Here is a 13,121-nt window from a genome sequence, read left to right as displayed (position 1 = left end):
TTAATGTAGTGTTGTCGTACTCAAGACTGATCTGAGAGCATTTTTTATGATCTTGGTCTTGTCTTGGACTCGAGTGCATTTGGACTTGATCTTGTCTCAGACTCGAGGTCTGACACTTGATGAGTGTGATCATATTTCATTACAGCCACCGCTGTCGACAATAAACTTGCAATATCACTGCAAAACCAGTAAGAGAATGCAACTCCAGTTAGATAAACAGGTTTAAAAATGAAGGGCCAGTGGAAGTTTTCTTAAAGAAGGGGTTCTCAAACTGTGGGTGAGGGTCCAAAAAAGAGGTGCAGAGACAGAGTTATAAAAACACTGATATATATTTGCCAAATAATAGTAAAATACAAATAAATGTTAAAAATGACAAAGATGATCTCAATTTTGTCTGGTCTTGGTCTCGAGTAGTGCTGTCTACTATCATAACCATAATCTTATCATAATATTTGGGAACAAGATTACATGAATAACTGTATTTTGACAAAATGTCACACAGAAGTCTATAATTTAATTACTCGATAATAGTAGTGCTCATTGACAAAGAAAAAGTCAGGCTCTGGTTGTTCCTCTGTCTCCAGTGAAACATGAGTTCTGTTGCTCTACACTGTCTTCTGTAGTCTCAAAGACATCATGACAGCTGGAAAACCAAGAGCGTCTTCAGTCCTTTTATCCAGTAAGTTTCTGGTGGAGTGTATGTCACCTGCCTGTCCTCATACTGATGTGTTTGATTAGCCTGGAATGTTCCACAGTACAGCGTTGAACATCTGACTTTTAGTTTTTAGTACTGAAAAATATATTTTTTTAAAAAATGCTGCATTCTCCGTGTCTGTGTCCTTTAACTTGAAAACGGACTAAGGAAGAGTTTAGGAAACATGAGCCTGCTGATGCTTTATGGACTTAAAAACTGAGAAGTTTTATCTGTGACGCAACAAAACTAGCCAAATGTGAACCATTTCTCAGAGGAGATGACTCTGGATTAATGAAACAAGTGAGACTGAAACAAACGTGTGCAGCCCCATATAAGTTTTTGATGTATTGATGAAGTACAGAAAAGTCAATTTTGCCTGTGTCCCTATGACGCCAGGGATCAAATGTTGTACTGTATTTTTGGGACTATAAATCGCTCCAGAGTATAAGTCACATCAGCCACAAAATGCGTAATAAAGACGAAAAAACATATATAAGTGACACCGGATTATAAGTGGCACATTTTTGGGGAAATATATTTTATAAAATCAGAGCCAAGGAACCGACATTTCCTGTGTAAAGTAATAACAATAGAAGAGAGAAGAACAGACTGTTAATCGTCACATATGAACAGTTCTTCAGATAAACTATAACATAAACAACAGAACAAGTTTAACAAACTCTCCATCTCACTCCAAATCACTAAATCCATTCAATTCTTCATCCTCGGTGTCACTTCTGAACAACTCGGCCTCGACCTCCGGAGGTAAACAGAGCACCGCAAACTCTTCTGTGTCGCTGTCGTCAGACTCAGCATCAGTTCCAGTTAGAATTATTCGGGCCTTTCGGAATCCCGGAAGTTTGGTTGTCACTGAAGTCCAGGCAATCCATCCAATGAGGAATCCAGGAAAGTTACATGATGCACCCTCCCGGTTGCCGTGAAAGCTGTGTTCTCCATCCCTGCTTTCTGCCAGTCCCTCACAAGTTTCTCACTCACTTCAAACTTTCTTTCTGTTGCTCGATTACCATTTTCAGCAGCAAATTTCACGGCTTGCAGCAGGACAGAGGCTCTTTCTGCAGGAGACATGTGCAGTAGAGTGAAGTGACAGTGGTACAGGAGGAACAGGAGCAGCAGATACTCACACACAAGACTAGAACCTCTCACCGCTTCACTGTGAAACTTTTACTACTTAAGTCGCACCGGAGTATAAGTCACATGAAACACCCAAACCATGAAAAAAAAGTGTGACTTATAATCCAAAAAATACAGCATACTACATATGACATGTGACCAGTTTGAATACACCTTCTCATTATTATTATTATTTTCTTTGTTTATTACTGTCTGCATTTTAAACACATACAGAGCACCTCAAATTAAGATACATGGAAGTGTGCAGGAAAAAAGGAAATTTAACTAAGTATGTGTGATCACTGAGAATGAAAGCACATATCTCAGTTTAAAAGCAGTTTTATGGCACATATTGTAGAACTTCTCCGGCCCTGGTCACTTTAAATCAAACCAATGAGCTGAATGTTTCCAGTAGAGTTCCAGTGTAACTGAAAGCAGGTTTATGTCCCTGGACAGTTGTAGATATCACCTGTGTTATTCTGAAGAGTCTCTGGAACCAAGCCACAAGTGGAAATGTCCTCCACTGGGCTTTTGTCCAGAGGAAATGTACTGTCTCATCACAGAGCTTTATGGAGCGAGCAGGACGAGGTCACAGATCACTCACTTTTACAGCACAGAGCAGTGTGAGTGTGAGTGTGTGTGTGTGTGTGTGCGCGTGTGTGTGTGTGGGTGGAAGTCTTTAAACACTGCTGCTGATTTGAAACAACAGCAGGAAACAACACACTGTTGCATAAAATATCATTCACCAGAAAATGATGTGAAAATACATTCTGTGATCTAATCACATGAATTCATGCTTGAGATTCAGCACAGCAGGTGCACTGAAATAGGAGCTGATGTGTTTTAACCCAAAGGTTTGTACTAAATAAGGCCTAAGGGCTGCGGTGAAGAGGCAAGTCTTAGTTTCCTGTCAGACCTCTGACATGAACTTCATTTCCTGTCAGAGTAAATACTTTCTGAAATTGTTAACTTATAATTTGTATATGTTCATGTATGTATAATATAATAGAGACAACTCACAGAAATTAAAAACACCAAACAAAAGCACCAAACTGTATTTATTTCCAATATCCAAATTTCCAATTTGTAAAAATAAATAAAATGTTTTTTTATAAACCAATTTTATAAAAATAAATAAACCATTTTTTAAATAAATAAATAATTAATAAATACATTTATTATTATTATTATTATTATTATTATTATTATTATTTATTATTAATAATAATAATAATAATAATAATAATAATAATAATAATAATAATAATAATAATAATAATAATAATAATAATATCTATCTATCTATCTATAATATGGGTATAGAAAGAATCATTTCTGAATTTTTGCACAAAATTCTATTTTGGCGTCCCGATCCTCGGACTAGAATTAGGCAGTTAGAGTTGGTAGGATTAGGTTTAGGCACACTTTGTCTTTTTTTTTTTTTTTTTCCCAATTTATAAAAATGTCCCTATTTCTACAGCAGAGGACAGTTGGCAGTACATGTAGGTAGGTAGAGTTGGCTGTGGGTGTAAGTGGGTGTGTGGGTGAGGACTCACTGACTGCTGTTACTGCTGTAGTTAACCGTGTATTTGACAGACAGTGCAGTGCCAGTGGAGAAACCCGTCTGCCCCAAACCTTAGTCCAGATCACACATGGGAAACAGTGGAGCTCACTGGTCAGTTCTCATTTCAAACAAAAATGTACTTTTCTCTCGTCAGAGTTCACTCTTTGACAATGTTTGTCTTTATTTTCTGCAGAGATCCACAGTGTTTTTTCAGTCACTTTTGTCATTATTTTCCTGTTTCCTCCAGAGCAGCTCACCATCGAGCAGAGCCATGAGACCCTGAAGCCCAGGAGAGCGTTGTGTTCCAGGAAACATATGAACACACTGAACTCAAGTCAACTTTATGCAAATGCACAGCAACATCACCGAGGCAACGGCCCCTCACTCAACATCTTTGGACACAGATGAGAGAAAATGGTTGAAAATGGCTCTATAATATTATGAATGTGAGCTGTGTGACCTGCTGCTCTTTACATTGTGTTCCTCTTGGTGAAATGTAACACAGGTACGGACAATACTGGATAATTCACCTGCCAATCCAACGCAGCTTTAGGACTGACTTGATTTCACCCCACACACTTCTGCCTCATGTTTGTGGTGTAGATTTTAGAGGACATTGATAACAGTGTATTTGAGTATTTTTAGAAGATTATGATGAATTTGAAATTGTGTGTGTATTGAAGTTAGAATTCATGCTTTCTGCATTCTCACACCCGCTCCCACCTGACCTGCAGTCCACTACCACAGACTCACCTGAGGTACAAGTGTCCACCTCTGCTGCTGCTGACCGCTCACATTCTCGTCTCTCAGGTCCAGTGCATTTGGTCCCACACAGGTGGAAGTCTCGTGGATTATGAAATATGTTTATTGTCATATAAATGTTGCTGATGTTACCGCTTGTGCACAGATATGATACGTGCATCTGCTCCACTGTCACAGCCCTGAGCTCAGTGAATGTGAGGAAATCGACACTGCAGCATTAGGAGCGCAGACAGGGTAAGAAAACAGACTTTAAGACATCGCTGTAAACGGCCTCATGTGAATGAGCAGCTTTTGTACAGATCCAGATCAAACCAAACTCTAGAGCAGAGCTGAGCCGATACAGTGAGCGGCGGGCGAGGGGCTGTGCTCTGCTGTGGGAGAGATGTTATGAATGTTAAGCATTTATCATCCTAATATATTTCCAAATAAAAGAAGCCTTGAGTATGTTACATGTTGTTTTTTCAGCTGAATCGTTTAATAGTTATTTTTATGATTCTGGCAATTCACTTAACGTGCCACAGCTGCCCTCAGTCTGCTCCACTCCACCTGATGTTCAGTAACAGCACCTCTTGTTTAGAACTCCACGCCTTACACTTGCACTAAATGCTAAGATTCGGGGCAAGAAAAGTGTCTCTCTGTGGTCTGAACGGTCTCTCCCTAAACCCCAGCACCTGCACTAATCATGAGTCAGTGTTAGTGCAGCCTTCTACAGCTCAGGGAGAGAATTCTGGAGGTTCTGAGCTTCACATGAGGCCTGAACATAGTGATTGTAGAACCTTTTTTTTTTTTTTCCTTTAAAAAAGTTCAAGTGTGCAGGCGACACACACTTCTTTTATTCCCATTCCGTCAAGGATTTTGAATGACTTGTGTACAAATCCAGACCATTCCTGTTGGGAGGTGAAAACCATCACCACTTTCCCACAGCTCTTTTTAAATGGATTGAAAATACATCTTCATTTCTCTTCAAGGTACGTCGTTACCTCCCCACCCTCCCCCACCCCCCACCCCGCCGCTGGACTGTGACGAGCGTCTGTCATGATGAAGACGAAGAGCGATGCAGTCCGTCACTCCATTAAGATGAATGAGTGCAGTGAGAGCACCTACCCCCTCTCCCCACACCCACAGCACCACAGCCCCTCTCCCCACACCCACAGCACCACAGCCCCTCTCCCCACAGCACCACAGAAGCCTCATGTGTAACAGTCCATCACGGGGCCTGTCATACACATGTGCATATTTAAACAAGGCTTAGACTCATTCTGATGTACTGGGCTTTACCTGGAAGCAGCAGCTGGAACTCCCCTGTGAAAGAACTGTCAGGGCCGATTTGGTTAAAGGGCCCATATTACGATAAAAAAGGAGGTGCTGGAAGAGGCAAAAAACCGAAAAGGGCGAATCTTAAAGCCCCCATCTTTTCAATACAGTCATAATTTAACATTATCACTGTGAATTAAAGAAAAAAAAAACATTTACACACCTTGGATTCATTTGATTCAGTCATGGATTAAAACACAATGAAACATCAACAACTGAATGATTATTAAACATTATCATGAAATATCAAACTCTTTTTAAACAACGTTTCTGATGCATCACTAACCAGGTGTGAAAACGGCTCGACTATTTCTCATCTCTGGATCAAAGCAAATCTGAGCTCTGCATGTGACACATTTTGGATGAAAATGATGATTTTGACAAGTTTTGTATCTATGAATCTCTGCATTGGGGATTTATACAAAAAATACAAATTTGATAAATATTAATCTCATAAATATTGAGAATGTTAAGTTTCGTGAATAAATGAGTTATTGTTACATGTTATAATATTGTTTCCTGATCACAAAACATATCTGGAGTTTATTTCATTCACACATTTTAAACACAAACACTTTCTTCTTCTCTCCAGCTCAGGAGAGTCAAACTCAAATTCACAGAGGCCAAAATTAAAAACTGGGACTAAGTCATGGGACAAACTAAATATTTATTGAAATATTTCAGCAACATCTGCAGGTTTTCTCTTCTTTAATGTAATGTTTAACCTTTTCTTTAAAATAAATGTTTAATAATAGTTTTGCTTAACCTGTTACCATCCACCTATTTTGGCGTGTGCACAATAGCACTACATACCCAAGTGCCATAGCTTATTAAAAGAAAACCTTAGAACCCACATGCTTGTGTGAGGCACCATTTTAAAGCTTAGGCCTTCTAGTTTCTGTAGATATGTACATGAAGACTGTGAGTGCTGCCTAACCTACAGTACAGTCAATTAAAAATTGTATTTTTTTGCTTCGAAAAAACAATTGAAAAAAATAAAGGCCTTAGCTTGGGCATACTTCATGCTAGGCATTTGTGACTCACTACGCTCATTGTTCAAGTTGTTGGCAACAACTGTGTAGAATTTCAGATCTCTAGGACAAAGGGTTTTGATGCTGTGAGCCTTTGTGTAAACAAAATGACAATTCGGCACAAGATTGCCAAATTTGTGCCAAAATAATAATAATAATAATAATAATAATAATAATAATAATTGTTTTATTATTATAATACTAATTCTTCTGAGCTTTAGGCATGTTTTCTCAAGAAAAAAACCTAAAAGTAGCCAAAATTGTCCTCCAAGTGGCAGATCTGCCCAATAGGGCCCCTCCCGAACCGCTTCTTGTGTCCCTCTCTGTGGCGCCTGTAAACACCGTGTCCGTTTCAAAGACCATCTGCACGTCCCACCCACCGTTTGAAAGCTCTGCTGATAGGTTTAAAACAATATGTCAATCACTTTCTGGAAGATCCAATGACTGAAGAGATTTCCCGTAAACAAACTGATGACGCGTGCGTAAAGCCAGGAAGTATATGGGTGCGTTAGCTTCTTCAGCGGCTTGTCCCAGCTAAACCCCGCCACCGACAACAGCGGGGAGGGTCTCATTTTGAAGCTAAGAGTGTGAGGAAAACAAGCGCACCCAAGAGCGCCAAGAGAAACGGAACTCAGAGAGGGAGAAGGCTCGGAAATGCAACATCTCTTTTCATTCACGCTTTCATGCATTCATACGGACGAGGATTTTCTGGATTATTTCCCCACATGGAATTATTTTATGGAAAAAACAATTTGATATTCTTTTTCTGTGGATTATTACGGACTTATTGAGTACAACTTTTCATGGATTGAACGCGTTTTGGACCGACAGAACCGGCTCAAAGTTAAGAAACGCATATCTTATTCTTTGATTATGATGTGAATTTTTAAGTTATCGTGTTTTGGGCTCGTTGTGTGGCATAAAATTAATGATATGGTTGTTTTATTGAGAAATTAAGCTTTCAAACGATGTATGGCCAGTAGTGAAAACAATAATGAAGGTGAATATACAGAGTGAACATTTTTTATTGGAAAATCGCCCGCCGGCGGGCGGGTGGATGGTAAGTGGTTTTAAATGTTGAATCCAGAACAAACAGAATATAAAGTAATAATAACATTTTAAATAAATAATGTGTCTATAGTCGATCTGACAGATTTGACATGATCTCACGGGCTAAATATAACTATATTGTGGGCCCAAATTTGGTCCCCGGGCCTGTATCACCACCAGTTAGTCTGCTCTAACTGAAAGCACCACCTTGTGATGTCATGTAGTAATACAGGAAGTGCTCCACTGTGTTTTAAAACTCCATACATAGGGTGACCATATTTCCATTTGTGAAAACCCGGACACATTATAGGCGGTGGGGCCTCGACATTGAGCTAGTCTCACCTCACAAGCTACGGAAGCCGAGAGGGGTCATAACAAATGCAAATGCTGCAACAAACGCAAATGCTGCAACAAATACAAATGCTGCAACAAATACAAATGCGACAACACAACAAAAAGCCACAACAAACCAAAAAAGCCACAACAGAAATGACCGCGGGACTCTATTTTAATGCAAACGCCTCAACAAATACAAACACCACAACACAAACGCAAATGCCGCAAACACGCTACAACACATTAAAAAGCCACAACACATTAAACAACACATTAAAAAGCCACAACTGAAGTGACCGCGGAACTCTATTTTCCAACGGACCGATCAAGCGGCAAGTGAAGAAGAAGAACAACTACAATGTGAAAAGTAAAGGAATGGAGAAGTTGGAAACGTAAATTAAAGTAATTTATTGTTTTATCATTATTCGTTTCACATTGTAGTTCTTCTTCTTCACTTGCCGCTTGATCGGTCTGTTGGAAAATAGAGTCCCGCGGTCACTTCAGTTGTGGCTTTTTCATGTGTTGTGGCATTTTTTGGTTTGTTGTGGCTTTTTGTTGCTTTGTCGCATTTGCATTTGTTGCAGCGTTTGCGTTTGTTGTGACCTTTCTCGGCTTCCGTACACGACCTTTGAACATGGACTCCCCACTTGTCTTGACCGGGATGGAAAACGGAGAATTTCTTGTACAAGTCAACGTTAAATGTGCATTTGTGCTTCGGCATGTTGCAGACTGACCGACTGTTTGTGTCTCGCTCCTTCTGAGTCACACAGAGCTACGAGAGATGCTCAATTTAATGGCCCCAAAGGTAATGAAAACCTGGACATTTGCATCACTTTATGAAAAAAAACCCGGACGCCCAGAACAGGACGCAAAAAACTGGCATGTCTTGGTAAAAACGGACGTTTGGTCACCATCACCTTCACCGACAACACTTGAACGTGGCTAAAATCTCACAAGAATACATTTTGCATAATATAGGACTTTGAGTAATGACCCTTCATACTTTTTTTTTCCCCAGTGGAGCCTGTTACCATGTTCAAATAGTTCTGCCTCATCAGGAGATGATGTGTTTAGAGTGATTCATGCACGTGCTAAATCTGGTCACTGCTCAGCGCTCTCGTAGCCGGTCTTGACATAAAGGTGCATTGTGTAACTTTTCTGGTGGAGGGTCCGTCACCTCCATTCCAACACACAAGGGAATTATTAAGTTGTGGTGAGACAACTGTGGTGGCAATTAGTCCTGGTTTAGTCCAGTTTTTGACCTGGGTTTTGTCTTGGTTCAGTCCTGGTTTAGACCTGGTTTAGACCTGGTTTAGACCTGGTTTAATCCTGGTTTAGTCCTTATTTAGTCCTGGTTTAGTCCTTGTTTAGACCTGGTATAGTCCTGATTTAGACCTGGTTTAGTCCTGATTTAGACCTGGTTTAGCCCTGGTTTAGACCTGGTTTAGTCCTGGTTTAGTCCTGGTTTTGTCTTGGTTTAGTCCTTGTTTTAGTTCTGATTTTAGACCTGGTTTAGTCCTGGTTTAGACCTGGTTTAGACCTGGTTTAGTCCTGGTTTAGTCCTGGTTTAGTCCTGGTTTAGACCTGGTTTAGTCCTGGTTTAGTCCTGGTTTAGTCTGGTTTAGTCCTGGTTTAGTCCTGGTTTAGACCTGGTTTTGTCTTGGTTTAGTCCTGGTTTTAGTTCAGATTTTAGTCCTGGTTTAGACCTGGTTTAGTCCTGGTTTAGACTTGGTTTTGTCTTGGTTTAGTCCTGGTTTTAGTTCAGATTTTAGTCCTGGTTTAGTCCTGGTTTAGTCCTGGTTTAGACCTGGTTTTGTCTTGGTTTAGTCCTGGTTTTAGTTCAGATTTTAGTCCTGGTTTAGTCCTGGTTTAGACCTGGTTTAGTTCTGATTTTAGTTCTGTTTTAGTCTTGGTTTAAGTCTTGGTTTAGAGGAGTGGTCTGCACAGTGTTTGTGTAAAGACTCGGTCCACATGGCGTATGGGAGGAGGAAATTTTATGACATACGCAGCACCTGAGCGCACAGGTCGACTTTCACCCTGACATTAGACATTACGATTAGAAAAACACTGGTATTCTACCAAACATTAGGCAAATAGGTGACACTCCAAACTATGAGTAGGTCATCAGAATGCCGACATAAAAGGTGTCGGAATGGAGGGTTGTCGGAATGACAGATTGTCGGGGTGGGGTCTGTCGGAGTGGAGGTATGTCGGTATAAGGGTTGTCCCCCAAAGCTCTCGTACATGAATTCATACTGTGTTCCATGAGAGCTGTCTAAAAGCACTTTTCCTAAACGGCACAGAGCAGTAACCTCTAGAACCTGCTCTTGTCGTCCCATTTCTTCCTGGAATGTTCCACAGTGTGACATTAAACACTCTAACTTACATTTATTCAATTACAGCTGGTTTTATGACTCAAAAATACCGAGAAAAAAACAGACATTCTGACTGTGAGCGGGGTCACCTCTCCACAGATCTGACCTGTAACTGGGTCTGGTTTGGTTTCCATGAAGATAGAAAGGTTTAATGCCATACTGCGAAACATCCATCCATCCATCCATCCATTTTCGTCCGCTTATCCGGGGCCGGGTCGCGGGGGCAGCAGCCTAAGCAGGGACTCCCAGACTTCCTTCACCCCAGACACGTCCTCCAGCTCCTCCGGGGGGACCCCGAGGCGTTCCCAGGCCAGCCGAGAGACATAGTCCCTCCAGCGTGTCCTGGGTCTTCCCCGGGGCCTCCTCCCGGTGGGACATGTCCGGAACACCTCCCGAGGGAGGCGCCCAGGAGGCATCCGAAAAAGATGCCTGAGCCACCTCAACTGGCTCCTCTTCGACGTGGAGGAGCAGCGGCTCTACTCCGAGCTCCTCCCGTGTGACTGAGCTCCTCACCCTATCTCTAAGGGAGCGCCCAGCCACCCTGCGGAGGAAACCCATTTCAAGAGCTTGTATCCGCGATCTCGTCCTTTCGGTCACTACCCAGAGCTCATGACCATAGGTGAGAGTAGGAACGAAGACTGACCGGTAAATCGAGAGCTTCGCCTTTCGACTCAGCTCCTCTTCACCACAACGGTCCGATACAGCGACCGCATCACTGCCGAAGCTGCACCGATCCGCCTGTCAATCTCACGTTCCGTCCTTCCCTCACTCGTGAACAAGACCCCGAGATACTTGAACTCCTCCACTTGAGGCAAAGACTCCCCACCCACCCGGAGAGGGCAAGCCACCTTTTTCCGGTCGAGAACCATGGCCTCAGACTTAGAAGAGCTGATCTTCGTCCCAGCCGCTTCACACTCGGCTGCAAACCGCCTCAGTGCACATTGCAGGTCCTGGTTCGATGAAGCCAACAGGACAACATCATCCGCAAACAGCAGAGATGAGATCCTGTGGTCCCCAAACCGGACCCCCTCCGGCCCCTGACTGCGCCTAGAAATTCTGTCCATAAACACAATGAACAGAACCGGTGACAGGGGCAGCCCTGGCGGAGTCCAACATGCACCGGGAACAGGTCTGACTTACTGCCGGCAATGCGAACACAGCTCCTGCTCCGGTCATACAGGGACCGGACAGCCCTTAGCAAAGGGCCCCGAACCCCATACTCCCAGAGCACCCCCCACAGGACACCACGAGGGACACGGTCGAATGCCTTCTCCAAGTCCACAAAGCACATGTGGACTGGTTGGGCAAACTCCCATGAACCCTCGAGCACCCGATGGGAAACATTCCAGACAAAACAATAACATCTCCATGGAGAAAAGCATTTGACGGACCTTCCACCAGAAAAGTTACACAAAGGCTCCTTTAAAGTCAACATACTTCTATACTGAATTTTATTTTCTTAATCGGTACATGTAGCATTCAGCTGTGCACTAGTGTGATTGCAGGTATCCACAAATGGGGCCAACAGCTCGCGGCGCTTTGTTATGATGACATTTCCAGGGTCGTACTGTAAAGGGGCAGTTGAGAATTTACACCTAATACATCACTGGACTTCACAATTTTCCAACCTGGAGGTCAGTGCTCTTATTTCTTTTATTAAATGGTTTTAGGTCAATATTTCAGACTCTTCATGTGTCCAAAATACAACAGGAGTCAGAGATTATAACTCCAGAGCAGACACAAGCACAATATGTCTTCTTTAATGATCAGACAACCTTGAATCCTCCACATGTGTATGGCTCTTTATTTACCTCACTCCCATCTGTCTCTTTAAATGATGTCTGGGTTCAGCAGGGCCACAAAACCATTTTAACACAAATGAAAAAATCACTGTGATGACGTTCACGGTGACGCAGTCTTTAAAGATCAACATTTCATTTTAAATAAATTACCATAGATTGTAACTATACAGCAGACAAAAACACAGTATGTCCTCTTCAGATGACCACATCTGTATGCTGACATTTGATTTCTAATTTCCTTTTTAATCACACAGACGGGGGCTCGGAGACAGGTCAGTCCCGGTCACTGAGCAGAGGAAGTGAGAGAACACAGTCTATTGTCCAGACGCACACACTTTTACTCAGCTGGGAGAATACACCTGTGCTCAGAGACCTGTGTGTGCGCTCTGGCCCCTCGGCTCCTGCACGACCGGCCCCGATGATCTACGCCCACTGACATTATACAAAAGATTTTATTATTAAAGTATTACATTGAAACTCTGGTAATTGTTCTGCATTTAAAAACACATAGAACATGTATTCTAACTGTGACCTGGAGAATACAGTAAGGCAGGGGTGCTCACACTTTTTCAGCATGCGAGCTATTTACAAAATGACCAAGTCAAAATGATCTACCTAATACAAAGCCAAGCAACTTGAGATTTATTTATATATATATATATATATATATATATATATATATATATATATATATATATATATATATATATATATATATATATATATATATATATATATATATCCAGCTCTTGACATAAACATCACAGGTTGCTGGTGTGATTCCAGCTCCCACAGATGAATGCTGTCGTTGTGTCCTTGGGCAAGACACTTAACCCACCTTGCCCACAGTGTCTGCGTACACTGGTGTGTGAATGTGTGTGTGAATGGGTGAGTGGTTCCTTGTTGTAAAGTGCTTTGAGTGCCTTGAAGGTGGAAAAGCGCGATAGAAAAATGTGACCATTTACCATTTACCGATAATTTTTACCTTTAGCTCTACTGTACCTTTAAATAAACATGTTTTTAATAGTTGCTGTCTCTGGGCTTTTAGCTTTAGTTTGGTTT

The sequence above is a fragment of the Boleophthalmus pectinirostris genome, unplaced genomic scaffold (assembly GCF_026225935.1).
Source record: "Boleophthalmus pectinirostris isolate CB_2022bp ecotype Guang Dong unplaced genomic scaffold, ASM2622593v1 HiC_scaffold_22, whole genome shotgun sequence".
Lineage (NCBI taxonomy): Eukaryota > Metazoa > Chordata > Actinopteri > Gobiiformes > Gobiidae > Boleophthalmus > Boleophthalmus pectinirostris.
The sequence above is the reverse complement of the archived record's forward strand: the minus strand, read 5'-3'. Positions refer to the sequence as shown.